Consider the following 18,544-nt stretch of genomic DNA (forward strand, 5'->3'; position numbering starts at 1 on the left):
AGAAAAAATTATTTTTGGTTTACACTCTTTACATTTATATAAATATTACTGACGGTGACGGTTTTTGACTCAAAATTTATTTTAACGCTTAAGGAAAGCATGTTGTCGTTTAAGACCTGTTTTTAAAACTCCAATAATGACCACAAATTTTTTTTTATGTTGATAACTTTTAATTAGCCAGAAAAAGTACTCTCCACAGCTTCTAGAACACTTATAAAAATTTGTTACAAAATAAAAATTTTAACTCGAAATTTTACTTTAAAACTGAGTGGGTCTCTAAATGTCAAAAAAATTTTCTTTTTTAATCTACAAATTTGACCCTCGGCTAAGAAAAAAATAATTTTTTTTCCCTCCACCCTAATGTATAATAAAAAGTGACCATCATCTTTTTCTATTCGAGTATCAATTATCGATCTCATAAAGGAATCTATCTATTATGTGACTAAAAACATATCAAATGTGATATAATTACGCATCATATCTCATGTAATAAACCTTCATCCCGCAAGCTTCCAGCTTATATAATATGATATAAAGATCTTTTCTAAGAATCCATCAGAACTGATTTAATAACTCATCACTAATTAAGTATAAGCCACAAAAAGGTTTTATTTTCTTAAAAAAAAATTAATTAAAAAACCAAAACCAAACTCAATAAAGGGTTCTGTGCTATTTATTGACCTTTGACCTATTAGCTAAACTGTGCACCAAATATTGCAGAAATTTCTTGCTTTTCCTTGTAGGGTATTGTTGCAAGGACAAATAAATTATAAACATCATATAAGCACATATGTATAACAGTACCATATACAAACATATACGAGCACGTTCATACATATATCTACATATGTGTGTTAGTGCCTACGTGCTTGCGGCACTTTTGATTGAATGCAATTTTTCTCAATGCGATTTATTGCTGCGATATTTATCATTGCATTACACATATGTTAATGTACCATGCACATATGTCCCCCATGTACTATCACACACAGACACATGTCTTGGCTTATGTTAAACAGCGCTTGCATCTGTCCATTTTTGGGTTGGCACTGGTGCAAGCGTTGCCGATAGTTGTTGCAATGCCTTGCAATACAATTACCATAATGAAATTTTGTAAAACAGCAGCGTGCGATAGTATTAAATCAGCCGCAAGTCACACACCGCACACGCTCACATACACACTGAGGCAAAAAAGAGTGTTGCAAATAAATATTGTATAAGTGCGGCTGCCTTATGGCGGCGCCGGCGGCATTAAAAGCACTTATTTACATCACAACTAAATATAAAATATATACTAATGTATGTGTGTTTGAGTGTGTGCGCTTGCAACTAATCGCATTTGCAGCTCGATTGCTTATGGCTTTGTGTCGGCTGCGTCACCATTGTGCTTACTGTAACTAAATAGCGCCTGTGAATTCAAGGAACCACTACCAACATCAACACCAATACCACCAACACCACCCCTATGTAAAGCGCATTGGCGCCAAGTTGACTTTGTGCGGCGGCTCCAATATGGCCCACCTTTGTTCGACTTGCAACAAAGACTACAAGTCACTTACACACACACACACCTACAAGCAAACCTCAATGGCGATTTATACTTAGCCACCTTTGATGTAATCTATTTTTAAACAAATCACAGCGCCTTTCCACATCCTAAGCCAAAGTGCAATCAAATAATCATAAGCCAGCTAAGACACAATGGGACATGGCGGGCACGCGGCGCACGCTATTGGTGGCAGCGCGGCGCTGATGGCGGCTTACAAATGCGTGAACGAGATTTATTCGCATTGGCCGCGCCTAAAAATTATAAACAACAAAATAAATATATCAATCGCTCTAGATGGCGGAAAGCGTATACAAAATCAGTGCAAAAACCAAAACAAAAGCACCATAATAATAAATAAATTTAAATGCCGATTTTGAGCAAATGATTAATAAGGCCACTGCGGGGTTATACTTAAAGGGTTAGGCAACCAAAAGCTGTATAAACGATTTGCGATAATAATTGCGAAATTAAAAATTTAGATTGATTGTTATCGAACTGTTTTTGTTGCAAGTTTGATTTTTAGTTCAAAATATTGGTTTAAATTAGATTAACACTTTGCCAATGGTGCTGAGGGTCGATGAGGAGCGATAAGAGTTTAGGCTAGTAAAAAATTAACTAAAATATAGGTCCATATATTTTTGACAGCATCGTAACCACCTACATATTTATTATGTAATAAAATTATTACTATGAAATTTCACGTTAGATAAGCTCAAGAAGGTCTCGTCGGATGTATGAGCATTCGCCTAGTTGCTCAATCCCAATTTTTTCCGATATATAGTAACTGCTTTTTCTATATTTGTATATTTCGTGAAATACTCAAATTGGCAACCCTGAAATAGCGTTTTTCTATTCCCTATAAATGTCTTTTAAAAATGCTTTAATTCTGAAATTTAATACAAAAAAATGTGTAAGTACAAGTAACTTGAAATCTTGATTTTAGATTACAAATTGATCTGCATATGACTTGGCTACCCAAAAAAAGTACTTGTTTTTAATTAATTTCACAGTTATAAATCCAATGCTTAGGGCTTCCACCTTAACAGGAAAGGTAAGATAATTTTCTAACTGTGGTATGTGCGCAAGACTTTAACGTTCACATAGGGAAATATATAGCACTTATTCAAGTAGTTTCTGTTAAGACCGGATCGCAAATGATCTCAAGAAATAAATGTACTTGCCGGAAAGTTGATTTTCTTAGAATTAAATTAGGTTAGGTAACGTTAGGTTAGGGTAAAAGATCGGTCCTAATAGGTATCTCACTTAGACAGCTTATAACGTCGGCCCGTTGTGATACCTAGCACTCCTATAAAATGTATCACAAAGACCTCCATAAATCGACAAAGCGCTTTGAGCCGATCACAAAATTGTTGAGGCGGCCAATGTGAGTTTCGAATATGTCTCCTGGTTCGCCAAGGGTATGACTGTCGAGATGTTTCAGCGTCGGTCTTGCAATGGCTGGACGATGGAGGAGAAAACAAGTAAATTACAATTAAAGCTTTAGTGAGAACACTTTCCGTAATAAGTGAGAGAAAAGAGAGAGTTTGATTCGATCAAAGCAAAAATATGTTTGAGATTGCGCTGTAATGTAGGGAACTATTGTGACTGCTATTCTGGAGAGAGTGAATACGATATTGAGAGAATATTGACGTTGGTAAATACGAGTGAGTGAGCGAGACAACTGATTGGAGAAAGAAATTTATTCTGTATACATAATTCTGCGATTGTCGTTGATTAAAATATTTTTTAATATAAAAATTAGATTTCTGATGATTTTATAGACTAGGGTAGGTAATAAATGAAAAAAAAATCATAGTACGATGATTGAGAAAGAAAGATAAAATAACAAAAATAAGAGCATCTGAAATCGAAAAGAGGAAGGGGAGGGAAGTGGTTGAAATTAGAAAGGCTTAAAAATGCTTTATTGTTTTTTATTTTTTATTTTCCAAAAAAAAACAATGTTGTAAAGAAATTTGGTGTAACATAAGCTTTTTATGTTCCACGCAATTTATTTTTTTTATTAAAATATTTATTTTACACCTTAAAAAAACTTTAAATATTTAATTTTGACTCAATTATGGAAGGATTTTACTCGGTTGAAAGCTCTAAATTCTGATTATATAAAATAGGTATATATACATTGCTGAAAAAAAAATTTTTTTTTTCTGAAAATACAAAAAAGACCCTACTGAACTATTTAAAGCTGCATTTTTATTTTATCTGCCTGGTATTTTGTAGTAGCAGTTCAAAATATTTTTTATAAAAACTACAGAGACTCAAAAATTCTGGTGAAGCTTAAATTTAAACATATTTTTATTTTATATATTTGTATATTTTGCTTGAAAATAGATAAAATTCAGCTAAAAATCAGTATAAATCTTGTCGATCTTTTAATGTAGAAAACAACTTAGCAGCAGTCCTAAGCACACATAAAGATTAAATTTAAGAGCTGCTTATAAATATTTAATGAAAACTCTAACAAAAATATTTTTTTCTACTTTAACAGATTTTTTAAAAACTCATTAGTATGGCTGCGATCACTCCTACCTGCATTAAGAAATAATGAATGATTTGTAAGTAAGCAAAATAAACCTTTTGTTTGTATAATTTTATGACTAAGTGTTTAATCTATAATGAGTAGTGAAAATAAGTACAAATGTAATATTGTTAAATTAAAAAAATGCTAAATAGACTAAAAATAGTTAAATAATGTCGTAAAACTTAATACAAAATTTTAAAAACTTAAAAGCCCCACTTCAGGCTCAATACTACTTTTGGTCTTTGCACAAACTCGCAAATTTTTTTCCATAACACTCTTAAGCAATCTATCATATTCATCTAATTACCTGCCATTGGCTATTAAGCAAAAAAAAAACAAAAAAAAAACGCTTGAAACAAAAATGAAGCATGACAAATGGCAACAAGCGAGATTTGACAATTTTCATTGTCATTTGTTTTCGACAGACAGTCGTTGCGATAATTAATGATAGCTCCTGCAGCCAGCGTGTAACGCCATTTCATGTGCCTCTTTAATGTGGTGTTTTATAGCCAGTTGCTGCAGCATTTATTTACACATACATTGAAACATATGTACATATTTTTATTAACAAGTTTGGCCATCAAGTGTTTGCGTTTTCGTATTTCTGTGTAAGATTCGTAGGAAACCTGCTCCCGCTGCTGACTGAGTGCAAGCTCCTTTAATTGCAATCTTTTCAGTGTTTTGCCAAAAGCGAACGGTAATTTTAATTGTATATGCATACCTATATATGTGTTTGTTTATTTTTTGCGTGTTAAATTAATTTAAAAATTTGTATATTCATGCAGAGCTTTGTCGTAATTCGTCTTTTTGTGCTCATTGCTGTGCCATTGCTCAATTGTCTGAAGGTACTTTGGGCTCCTTTGCATGTGTATATGCGTGTGTATTTGTGGCTGCTTGCTGCTTTTAACTTTTTTGTAACTTAGTGTTGTATTTTGCTAGAAATTTCAAACGACAAGGTTAAATGTCTGTTGACCCAGTTTGCAATTTGTCACTTCTACGGTTACCTTTGCAAATGCAGTTGAAATGCTAAGCAAATATTGTACAAAAAGCTAACAACATTTGTTTATTTAATTAAGCAACTTTTATTTCTATATGCTGAAAATCGAAAGGGTAGCAAATCTCTGAAAGAGTAATCATTCAATATTGGTGTAAATAGTTCAATGAAAGTGTAGTGTTCCACTGATGGAGACATATTTAGAGTATGAATAAAAAATGAGCGCAAAAGCGAAGGTATCAAAATGGGATTTTTGAAAAGTGTGCTATATGATTGAGCTGATTATTTTAAAACCTAAGTTATAAGCCGCAGCACATTACAGATTTTTTGGGCGGTTGAAAGCGCTTATTTCTATATTTCTTTTAAGGTTAAAGTTTAACAAGATCACTTGAATGCTACATGGACCTCAACAAATGCAGAATAATACAAAACAGTTGTAGCTGATTTTAATAAAGTTTTTTAACTTTATTTACTTAGTGAGGAATAAAAAAATATATTTTTTACATGAATAATATGTTTTCCTAAATCAATATGTTAAGCAAGAATCACTACCACATCGCAATGTAGGACATAATATCTCAGCGTTGTGATAGAGTTGACTTTGAGATTGGTTAGTCAGATTGTCTTGTATGGACCACTTGGCCATTGCATATTACTACATAACGACCAATTCTTCAGTATTATTCCAATAAAACTTTTTAAATTTTTGAGGAATGTGAATATTATTTTACGTATTATTTATGTGGAGAACTTGAAATGGTCCAAGACACCATTTAAAATTAAGCTATATGTATTCCTTCGCAGAGATATATTTTTTTAACTCATGACTTCGATATAGACACCCTAACCTTAGTCTTAGTTGCTTTTTAGAAAAAAGGATTGCAAACTTTAGCATTAGGCCACTTCCATTGAGAATTACACAAAAAAAGTGTAGCCTACATTTGGGAGGTTTTTTTTGGAGCCAAAAAGGTCCAAATTGAACAAATTATTTTTTTTTTCAACGAAAGATTTTTTTTTTTAAGACGAAAAAAAACGATGTATAAAATTATATTCCAATATAGGAATATATTGACCATAAATATAAAGTAAAAACCCTTGCTTGTCCTGCTAGTTTTATTTTACTTATGAACATATACCCAACAACTTATTCTCTCCGTTTCCATACCCTTGAATTGAATTGAATGTTTGGCCCTTTAAATACTGCAGACTTGCATATGTCCAAATACATACACACTTACTTATGTACTCGCTTGGCACTCCAGAATAATTGTACCTTTCCATTTCCACTTCACTTTTGGAGCTAAATTTTTGGCGCAGTCACCATCCGCCAACATATAGAAATACATATAATACAAGAGTGTGTGCATGTACAAATGCATTTGCATATATATGTGCGTATTTTTGTATATTATATACATATGTATGTATGTTTCTTAACACTTTTTTGCAAACTAAATTAATTCAACCTTGCCTGTGAGTGCATTCTCAGTTAGCTCTTTAATTGCCATTTCGCTTTATTTTGTTGTTTGTTTGTGGAATTTAATGTAATTGTTTTTTCAACTTTAGTTTCGTTGCTCATCACTTTTTTGGTTCTCTGTTCCTCTTCATTTTACTTATTGCACTATATATTTCTCATTACAGACTGTTATATGTGGCTGCCTATACCCTTGTGCATATGCATGTAGTTATGTGTGTTTGTGTGTATTTGCAACAGCTTACCTGTGCTTTTGTCGCTCAGTTTCTTTATTTTCCCTTCAAAAATTTGCAATTTATGCGCAAACAGCTGTAAACTTTGAATGAAAGGTCCAACAAATGAATGCAATCGAAGCAATTCAGGCGAAAAGTAAGGGAAAGGTTTCATGCATAAGGGAATAAGAAATATTTGCTAACAAAAAATTTAATTAATAAAAAAAATTACAAAGATTTAAGATTCAAAAAAGTACTATTAATAAGCTGTTATTAATTTTGAGTAAAGTGAAGAAATATAACTTTATTTGCAAGCATATTTTTGTGGCTATAGAACATTTGCTCTAAAATATTTTTGAATGCAAAAAAGTTTACATAAACTAGTTTTCATAAAATCTGATAATGGAAAAATTATAGAATGCCTAAGTGATATTATGTAACTTGCTATATGTGATAAATCTAAAAAAAGTTTCGAAACTAAAAAATCAACATCAAAAACTATGGAAAAATTTTGACAAATATTAGATTATTAATAATCTTTTCTACCATTCTCACCTTCGATTTTTTTTACTGTTTTATAAAATCTAATAACAAATTTAATTGTTAAAATTAGCATAAACTAAATTTTCTTGCTTAATTTCTTCGAAAGTTCCACAAAAACTGCAATCTATCAATAATGTAGCCTATATTTCGGCGCATTGATGGAAAAAATTTAGAACGGGAATAATAAATAAGAAATATATGCATTGCAAGTCACAATCATTGACTTAATTGAAAACCTCTTAAGGATTCTTATATCCTGAACAGGGTATATAAAGTTTTCTACAAAGTTTGTAACAACCAGAAGGAAGTGTCGGAGAACATATAAAATCTATACGAGCCGAATCGATTAAACCATAACCATTTGTCTGTATATATCCAAACTAAAACCTCAGCCTTTGAGATATCGATCTGAAGTTTTGCACACGTCTTTTTCTTCCCAAAAAGCTGCTAATTTGTCGGAACCGCATATATCTGACTACTATGGTGTATGTGTAGCTGCCATGTAAACTGACGGATCAAAATAAAGTTCTTTTATGGAAAACTTTTTTTAATTTTTAAGGCTGGAGTATTGGCCAAGGTAACGCTATTGTTCAGATCGAGCTATTATAGCATATAGCTGTCATACAAACTCATCGAGCAAAATCAAGGAAAAAATATTTTTATACTCTTTTATATTATAAGAATGCACCCGATTTTCTTAATATCACAAAAAAAAATTTTAAAAAAATAAATGGTATTAATGTTTGTTAGAAGGGTACTTTCTACAACATGCAGAGCAAAACACATTTGTTTTCTGTAAATATAGAGAAAGAGAATGCAAATAAAGAGTATACACTGTCTTCTCTCATAAAATTTATTTTATATCTGAACTACATTTGCATTTTTATTGGTCTATCCATAGTTCTCCCTAAATTTTTCTACAAAGCACAACCTGGAATATGCTTTCCGCTAACACATATTTTCCCTATACAGTAATACTGCCTCCGATAATTTGTCTTGTTAGCTCGGTGTGACTTGTGAATCACCTGTGTCAATATGTGTAGAGTTCGCTTATCAGCAGCATCAGCGTTTGTCGCGCAAAGTGGAAAACTCGTGCGGGGCAACCAACAGTGTTAACAAAGCCAAACTACAACAATGATTTTATCAACGAAATTAAAGGAAAAAAAGAAAATATGTAAAGCTGTAAAGCTGTGAACAAACACAATTTTGATTAGAATTAACAAATGCTATAAAAGCAAAAATAAAAGCTACATGATAAAAAAAACAAGAGAAGCATTATCAGCAAACAGCTGTCGTCAGCAGCATGTCGGCAAGAGATTGAAATTGTATATGCTTTGTTAAGCGTACATATGTTAACATGGAAAATAAAGCAAAAGCAATAAACAAAGTTATCTGTTGATAATTAGATAAAGTGTGTACAATTTTAGCTTCACTTTACTATTTATAGCACGAAATTTTTGATGCAACATGTTTTTAGATTTGTAATTTTTTATGTAATTTATTTTATATTTTTTATCAAAAATTAATTTTTTTAATCTATAATTTTTCATATTCAACTTATTTTTATTTTTTTTTTCATTTTTGGTAAATTATTTTATTTTTATAACTAAAAATTTATCTTTCTTTAAAAAATATTATGTCAACGTTTTGAGTATTTTTTTTTTATTATTATATTCTTTTATATTTTTTCTATTAGAATTTTTGTAGTTTATTAAATTTTTTTAAATAAAAATTATTTTTAGGCTTTTTTTTTTAATTTTTTTCCTCTCAAACAATCATTTTCCAGTCTGCTGCTCAACCACTGTTGCCTTACATGCATATATGTATGTACATATGTATGTTTTATATATAATATATTAGTACTTGTTTGTAAGTATGTATGTCCGCGGTTAGCATAACAACATAATTTGGCATTGAATTTCATGTCATTATCTCGGCTTACATAAACTTGTATGCGTTGAGCTATTCTTACACATATCCACATTACATACATAAGTACATGCTTGTGGCAGCCGTCTCAAGTGGCAGCTGAAATAAGCTAGAAACCGCTGATGCTGTTGTAGCTCTTTATCAGTTACTTCTGCGTGCCATCAGCTAGTATTGCGCTTTTTAACGTTTCCTCATTCACTTGCGCATTGCTTTGCTTATCTATTATTTAATTTATTTTCCCACTTTTTTGTTTATTTATTTTAATTTGTCTATGTTATTTTCTGTTCTTTTGAATTCTTCAAACGTTTGTTAATTTTTATTTTTATTATATTTTTTATTTTTCCAAGTCAGTTAAATAGTGTGGGTCTTTTTTGTTTACTTGTTTAGTTAATTGCACCGATTGCTCTATACAAGTGCTTATAAATATACATAAGCAAGCATACATACATACACTTGCATTTTGTTGATTTTTTCTTCTTTAAATGATTTTTACTCTTAAAGTGACATACAGTGCCATATGTTATAGTGGACCGATCTGAGCTCTTTCTTCGGTATTATATTGTAGCTTTGGGTTGTCAAATAAAAAAGTTTTCCATACAGAAACTTGATTTTGATCGTTCAGTTTGTATGGCAGCTATATGCTATAGTGGTCCGATATTGGCGGTTCCAACAAACTTTTAAATTCTTTGAAGTAAAGGAAGTGTAAAATATTTCAGATTAATATATCAAAAACTGAGGGATTAGTTCGCATATATATAGATAGGTAGATGAACAGACGGATATTGCTAAATAGACTCAGCGCGTTATGATCATTTATATACATATATGGTACACTATAGTGTCTCCGAAGCTTCCTTCTGCGTGTTATGGCAAACTTAATTTACGCTGTTCAGTATATAAATATAGTTTTTTGTGGGTTAATTTCATACCTGCTTCTAATTTGAGATAAAATTTCTAAAAAAAAAAAAACAGCTGTTAGTGATTCTGGAAAAAATATGTTAATAGAATATCGATATTCTACATGTACTGTTAGTCACATTCATATATGGTACGCAAGCACATTCTTTATATGAAGTTATATTCTTTATTCGCTTGGTGAAAGAATTCTTCCAAATCTCCTCTAATGATAGAAAAATTGCGTGCAAATGACTTGTAATTGGATTAATAGTGTTTAACAACCGACAACAACAAGAAAATATACGGAAAATGAGCAAAAAAAAATTACGCAGTTGGAGATTTTTAACCGTTTAATCACATCAAGCTGTAACTGATTCGGCATATTCCTTCAAAAAAAAAATGGTCGAGAATGAAATTTGAAGAATGAAGCTCTTTTGTGAAGAATGAGTATGAAAAAATGTTAATTCACTGTAATTTATGATCTAACGCGGTTCGTGCGCCAAAATAATAAAAAAAAATTTATAAAAAATTACTAAAAAATACTAAAATTGCAAAAAAAAATCATTAAATACTAAACAAAAATAAAAAATTGAATAAATACATTTTTTTTAAATACATTTTTTTTATTAATAATTTTTAATGATTAAGAAGTAATTCGTTATTATTTGACAAAAAAATTAAATTGTATTGATATTATTTTTGTTTTAGTTTTTTTTTAAATTCGAAATTATAATTAATAATATTTTGTTTTTAAGTTTTGAAATTAAGACTTTTATAAAAACTTTTGTGCTTCAAATATAATTTTTGCTTAAGTTACAAATCTTTTGAAAACTTACTATATTATGGTTTAACTATCATATTATAGGTATATAATATTATGTTACACAAAAAAAAAAAAAAATAATAATAATAATATGTATCACTATTGATTAATAACTTTTTTCTTATTATTCTTTTAGTAACAAAATATTTTTTGCTATTGATATTATAATATATACTTTTTTTTTAATTTTGACATTATAATTTTATATAAACTTTTGTGGTCCAAACAATTAAATTAATAAAATTATTATATTTAAAAAATTAATATTTTAAAAAATTATTATACGATTATATTAATATAACCAAATTCATGTACAGATGTATTTAAACAAAAATACAATTTTAAATAAACAATTTTTCAGAAATAAATTTAAATTCAAACAAAAAATTTTCTATTATAAGAGTGTCTCTGCTTTATCATCCAAAAAGTATTTTGCGCTCTTTTTTACATAAAACTTTATCAGTCACGAGACTTTTAAGCAAATTTGATATATGTCAGTATGTATTCTAATTTTAAAAACAAAATCAACATTTTTAAATAACCTGATTAATTTCTGACATTTCTCAAACAGCGATTTCTCCCCGAATTCTTATAAATGTTGCATTTTTTGCAAGGCATGTGTTTGAATAAATTTTCTTTTTTTTCCATTATTCAAAGTGACAAGCAGCTAACTGCGCATCAGCCATTTCTGTGCCACTGGCATCGCTCTCAGATTACAACAGCAATTCGCAAACATCAAAAAGCAAACGAACAAAAATTGAAAAATGAGCAAATAAAGCAAAAACGAAACCAAAGACACGAACTCGTGGCGACCACGCAGCTGAAGAAAGCCAGCGCGCTATCACCAAGAACTGACCTCTGCTTTCAAAGCAGTGTTGTTGTTTTTCGTTTCTCAGCCCCCTTATTGTTACTGCTAACCTTTTAAACCACAACAACAATAACAAACAACAGCATTTTGGTCGCCGAAGCCGTCAGCAGTTACTTGGCCAATCGATTTCTTCCAGCTCCACCTGGCCACCACACACACACACACGTACGCTTGTGTGTATGTATGTCTGACTTTTTTTGCTTTTTCAACGTCTATCTTTGCTTCTTACTTCTTTACTGGCTGCTTTTCAAATCTGCTTTTTGGCATCTTTTCATTATCAATATTTGCTGCTGTTGTTGCCACTGCGCTTCTTCTGCGCAGCTTTATGGGTACGCCAGCAGTTGTTGTGAAGATTTGTGGATCGCTACGAAAAGCACTGACAATATAGATAGCTGCTTTATTATTCTTGTACTTGAGGTTTGTTTCGAGGTCTACTGTCTGACTTAATATAGTGGCTGAGCGATTTTTGTTTTTTTTTTCAGTTTGAAATAAAACAAAATTTAGTAAATAAAATAAAATAAGAAATAAAATTAAAAGATTAAATAAAAAAATTAAATTAAATTAAATTAAATTAATTAATGTTAGATTAAATTTGTCAATAAAAAGAGTTTTCCAATAAAATTGAACAAAATAAAAAACCAAAAATTAAACAATTAAAATAATATAAAACGTTAAATAATGTCAAATTAAATTTACAAATATGTCAATAATAAATAAAATAAAATTAAATCAAATAAGATAAATTAAAATGCAATAAAATAAAATTTAAAAAATTAAATTAAATTAAATATAACATAACATACTATAATTAAATAAAATAAAACAATAAACCAAATAAAAAAATGATAAACATAAAATAAAATACATACAAAAAAAAAAAAGTAAAGAAGTTAATTACTTAATTAAGCAAACAAAATAACTAAGGAAAGTATTATTAGTTTCTAAAAATAAAACAAAATTAATTATAGTAATGTTATTTAAAAAAAATTTAATTAAAGTAGTTAAAAGAAATAAAAAAATATAATGTAAAATGTATTAATAAATAACTTTTAATAAAAAGGAAAACGTTTCCTATTATTTCTTAAAAATTTTATAGAAAAAACTAAAAATTAAAATTCATAAATAATATTTAAATTATAAATTTCAAATTGAGAAATAAATAAAATAAAAATAATAGATTTTTCTCAGCTGAATTAAAATGATTTATTATTTCTATTAAATAAAGTTACAACTGCAGGTTTTTATATGTTATGAAGTCGCACTTTGTGTTATATATATTAACCATATTATTTTCGTGCCTCAAAAGGACTCAAATTTTCCAAAGCCCATTTGCACTGTGACATTTTTACATGATTTATTTAAATTTTGTTTTTCATGACTGTCACGATTGACTTGAAAATTCGTCTTACCAGCGCACTTTGTCTCCGGTGGTCTCGTACGCTAAGCTTTTCGAAACACACACACACACATACATACATACAAACAGCTGTACGAGCATGTCCCTTGCACGACTGCACAGCTCGCGCTTCAAGCCTAAATACATGTGTGCCGCTATTGTTGTTGCTGTTGCGGTTGCTAGTTGTTACTTCCAACTGGCAGTCTTTAATTTAGGTACTTTCTTGATTTGTAGTTGTTACTGTAGCACGTTGCTCGTTGCTCATTTTGTTATATATTTTTCGTTTTTTTTTTTAATTTAATTTTATAGTTTTTGTTTTTTCATGCTGGCGGCGCTGCAAACTGGTTTTAACTGTTGACTTAAACGCGCTCTCAGTGTTGTTGTCATTGTTGCTGTTGCTTTTCAGCTTTTTATTATTTTAATTTTTGTCAGTTTTTGTTGCTGCAAGCTCATTGTAGTTGTTTGTGTCGTTGCTGCTATACAATTTTACCCTGTTTTCTCGTTTCCTGCTTGCTTGTTGTTGTTGTTTCTTCCTAGCTTAAATTGTTATTTACTAACTTAACATAAGTTTTAGTTTTAGATTTTTTCAGTTTTCCGTTGGCCGCAATTATTTGTCTTTCTTATTTTTGAGTTTAACTGAAAGTATTTTGCTATAAACACACATACATGTGTATGTGTCTATATACCCCTATATATTTATTTATATACTCAACATACATTTGCATGGTTTTGCGCTACAATTGTTACTGTCTGCTCGAAGAGGTCAAACAAACTGTTTGTTAGTGTGCGTAATCACTTTTTGTTGTTGTTGTTATTGTTGTTATGAGTAATACTCACAATCTCTGTAAACCGCTTTTTGCTGATCAATAACTTTTTAATGATAATTCGTAAAATTAGTCGAATCTAGAATCTACCGTTTTTTGTGAGTTTTAAATGGCTGCTTTAATAAAGAATTTTATATTAAAATTTATACCTACTTATAAATGTTTAAAGTTTCACTACTGCTCATGTGGGTCTTTCGTGTGACCTCAGCATACCAGCATGCCTAAAAGCTGCCTCTTTCTAACTCAATACTGTTTGGAGCAAAAACATTTTTTTTTTTTTTCAATTTTTTTTTGTAAAATTTTCCAATCAATCGCGTCGCGAAATTAATTTTTATGCAAAACGATTGCTATTCATGCGATTGTCAGCTGTGAAAGTTTTAATTTGTATTTGTGTCAACCGGTAAATTTATGGACGTCTAAGCTTTTGTTTTCTTTCTTAGTCACTAAATGTACATATTTATTTTATAAATGTATATATGCATATATGTACATATATTTGTGATCATATGCAAATACTTAGTTAATTTTCGTCATTGTTTATTTTTCTAGCATATGCTAATTTTTGCATATTTTAGTGAACTGCTCATTTTTGGCGATTTTTTAAGAAAAAATTTCAAAAAGAAATCCGAAGAATGCTATGAACACATATTTCATTCCTTTCTGTTTATAAATAAATGATGGCTTCACTGATGAATAGTTGTTATTTCAGCCTATGAAAGCTTTATAAAATATTTAGTATTAAATTAGGCCTGAAATTTATTCCCTATTGTTAACGCTTTAAAAAATCTAAATATTTCTGTTTTAGAAATTTATTTTAAAAAATTCTATTGTATACTGAACAAAATGTGAGAATTTCTAAAGTCTTTATGCTTGTTTTGGCCTAATGTTTTGTCGGTTTTAATAGATATTTTAATTAACAATGATTTTAAGTATTTGCAATATTTTTGAAAACTGACGCACAAGAAAAAATATTCTTTCTAAAACAAAAAAAAAAAAAATCAGTGAATGAATCGGTTATTGGAACTTTGTGTTTCAATTTAGCCAAACTTTATTTCGGAGTATTCAAAGAGAAACTCCATGAAGCTTCTTGAATCATAATATTTAAAAGATGTTGGAACTTAAAAAATAATAAAATAATTTGGATGAGAATTATTTCCTATTTATCCATAATAATAATACGTTTCAAAACCTTGATTGCTGTGGCGCTTGCCTGTAAATAAGCAATATACTTCAAAAACACACAATTTACAATTGAAAATCTGAATTTTAACGAAATTTATTTAACAATTAATTAATTGGCAATTAGCGCTTAATTGACATTAAATTTGTGCCAAATTAACTATGTAAACCTGTTTACTTGTAAGTTGTAAGCGTTTGTTCGATTAGACATCAAAATGTCAAAAGTCATGCAATGAAGGAAATATTCTGCGCTTAATTTTAAACAAAATGCCAATCATAAAATTTTAACAAGCATCACTAATAGCTATCTATAATGAAGTAAAAATTAAAAGCTTTGAACAAAATCGCATACTATTTGTATTAATTGAAAAAAGATCCAGCCAGCAGTTGGTTTTGTTATAGTATAGCGAATAACATCCACAGTTGACTTAATTGCTTAAGGCTTGAGAAAATATATCTATATAATTTGTATATATCTATATAATTGTATATCAAAATAATTTACCCTTAATTTTGATTCTATTAGTTAATAAAGCTCAATAATTATTTGAGTTTTTCTGCATTTTTCTCACACAAAAGAATGCACAATTTTTAAATTAATAAAATGAACTAAATTGACAAAATTAATTGTGCGCTTAATTGACTGTGTGTGAACAAGAAATTCGTCTATTCAATTTAAAACTTAATTGCCAAAAAAAATTTGTTAAAATTCACCACGTGGTACTTGGTAGATGGTTTTGTGTTATAAAAAAAATATGATTCTTTTTTCAGAACAGTTTACATGAAAATTAAGCTCTGAAGATTAGAAAAGATATATATTTAGCATTTTTATTTAATTTAGTTTATTTAATAAAAAAAAAATCTTGTCTAGGCAGTAAATTTGAAGCAATCGCATTTAATTTGTTTTATCAACTTCATGCAAACTGGAAATTCTTTAATCTTCTTACTAATTAAAATAATTTATAATGGAGTCAAGTGTTGGCAATTTGTTACGAAAATGCAAGGTAAAGAAACATTTTTCTAGTTAATTGTCGAATCTTTAAACAACTTCACCCTCGAAGCGTTGAGAAAGAGTCACACGCAGGATTACGTATTTTTTAATTAAAATATTTTAATTTAAAAATTGAAAATGTAGTTTCAAATTAAAATCTAACTTTTGATTCAAAATCAGACTTAAAAACTGATAAAATATAAATCGTTTCAATGTGTAAGTTTGCTGCCCTAGAGTATGGAATATGAAGGCTTTCAATAAACAAATTTAAGTTTTTAATTATAAACTGAGGTTTAACATTTTTTATTTTTCAATACAGAATTTTGGTTTAAAACTTTTTTCGAACACGGTATTTGGAGTTAGAAATGTGAAAATTATTTTAAATTGAGATTTTCGAATTTACAAAAAAAAAAAATTATTTAAATACTAATAATTTTTTTGATGCATTATTTGCAACCGTGCAAATGAGTCGCTAAATCAATATTAAGAGAACTAATTGGTTCCAATAACTTCAACTGAAATGTTTGTCACTCAAGGTAAGTCATTCTACAATACTTTCTAAACACTTTATTTTCAACCCTATAACAATTTGACTAACAAACCATAGCAACATATTACAAACTATTGTCTAAAGCTTACCTTTTTTAAAACATGCGAAGGCACCTTCTTTCCATCAGCTGCTGTTGACTCATCGAACAAAATCCCAAACCACGTTCTGCTGTTAAAATCGCAAAATTTTCGCACCGAATAGAGTCACCAATAACACAATTCAAAGCTTTCTTTGCACTTCCCACAAAATGCAGTTAAGTGCACGAACTCGCCCACTGTCGCAGACACTTTACGAGTTTAAGATTATGCGTCCGAAACTTTGTTATTCAATTTGCTTGCTTTTTTCTAAGCACTTACAGCACTTTTCCGCTGTCTTTCCTTTCCCCTGCAGAATTTCTAGAATTTTTCACGTAACGGCTTTTTCCGCGTACTTTTTTCGCACTTTAAACGCCGACAACTGCAGGTTTTCGTTGCATTCGTAATCGCCTGCGTGTGTGTGTGTGTTTGTTGATTTTATTTTTACTTTGCTGGCTTTTTCGCCACTTTACAACAGTTTATTATTATTGTGGCTGTCGTTTGTGTTGTTGTTGTTGTTTTTGTTGCCACAGTCGCGCAGTCTCTTAATATATGTGTGTATTTTAACGATTTTTATGGCCAATAATAAACCAAATACACGCGAAACAAAGACAAAAACGTGCAATAACAGCGGCGTACTGCAGCTGCAATGCGCTTGGGCGCGCTGAAGAAGAAGCAGCAGCAGAGAGGCAGCGGCCAAGCACCGTGGAACGACAGTTGGTGGCAAAAGGAGGAAATGCAGCAGGCGAATTGCGCACGCAAAAAAGTGGTTTCTGCTGTTTATTGTTGTAGTTGTTGTTGCTGTCTGCTATATGCTTAGAGCTGTGTGTGTGTGCATACGCAGGGGCAGCGGGCGCGTCAAAGACAGTCAGTCGTTCAAAGTTGCACCAAAAGGAAACTCGTTTGAATGCCTTCTTTTTGTTGTGTTTTGCTTATTTCGTTTGTTGTTGTTGTTTTTGTGTGTGTTTTTTATTGCATTTGCATTTGTTTGGCATTCACAAATTTAAACGTTTGGATTTTGTCGTTACTTTTTGTTGTTGCTTAGCTTAGTTGTTTCACCACTTTGCTTTAAACAATTTCAAAATATTTGAAATATTTACAAAAACAATGCAAATGCACACAATCTTGAAGCTTTGGCGTGTGGAAAATCGTGATTTATTGCATTTTATTTGATTTATTTGAAAATATTTTTTTTTTGTTAAATCTTGCAACGTGTTCACTTCGAGCTTTTTCACACAGTCTTATTATTATTTTTTCGAATGCTAAAACATTCCTTTATTTTCTTACATTTAAAAAAATCTTTAATCATATGAGATTTCCTGCTATTTTCATACCAATTCCTCTTCACACATACGCGCACACGCCGTCGTCTTTAAGCACATAACGTTTTTTTGAAGTCACTTAAATGTTTGGTATTTCATTACCAAACATCAACACCGTTACTTTTCTTCCGTATCTTCTTACCAACTCGGCCGACAGTCGTCGAAGAACTGAAATGTCTCGCACAAAGTTGAATTCAAGACCGAAATACAACACAAACATAAACACGCACACATGTTTATGGCAATGTGTGCTCTCAAACACACACACTTATACGTCTTGATATCGTCTTGCAGCGCTTTGAATTTCTTGCCAGCCAGTTGTCTTGAGTGCTATTTTCTGATTGTGCTTTGTTGTTGTGCCACGCTGTGTGGCTACAGCA

General features: G+C 30.2%; 1 protein-coding gene across 2 annotated transcripts in view; it reads right to left on the reverse strand.

The window, feature by feature from the left end:
* The window catches only part of LOC106624553 (serine-rich adhesin for platelets), an 86,520-nt gene extending 68,181 nt beyond the window's left edge, over positions 1-18,339 (reverse strand). For both annotated transcript variants that reach the window (XM_036359997.2, XM_070107216.1), the window contains exon 1: positions 16,858-18,339. The gene's annotated coding sequence lies outside the window, so the exon portion shown is untranslated. The remainder of the gene's footprint in view (positions 1-16,857) is intronic.
* Between the last annotated feature and the right edge of the window lie 205 nt (positions 18,340-18,544).

This window comes from Bactrocera oleae, chromosome 3 (assembly GCF_042242935.1).
Source record: "Bactrocera oleae isolate idBacOlea1 chromosome 3, idBacOlea1, whole genome shotgun sequence".
In the NCBI taxonomy this organism is placed as follows: Eukaryota; Metazoa; Arthropoda; class Insecta; order Diptera; family Tephritidae; genus Bactrocera; species Bactrocera oleae.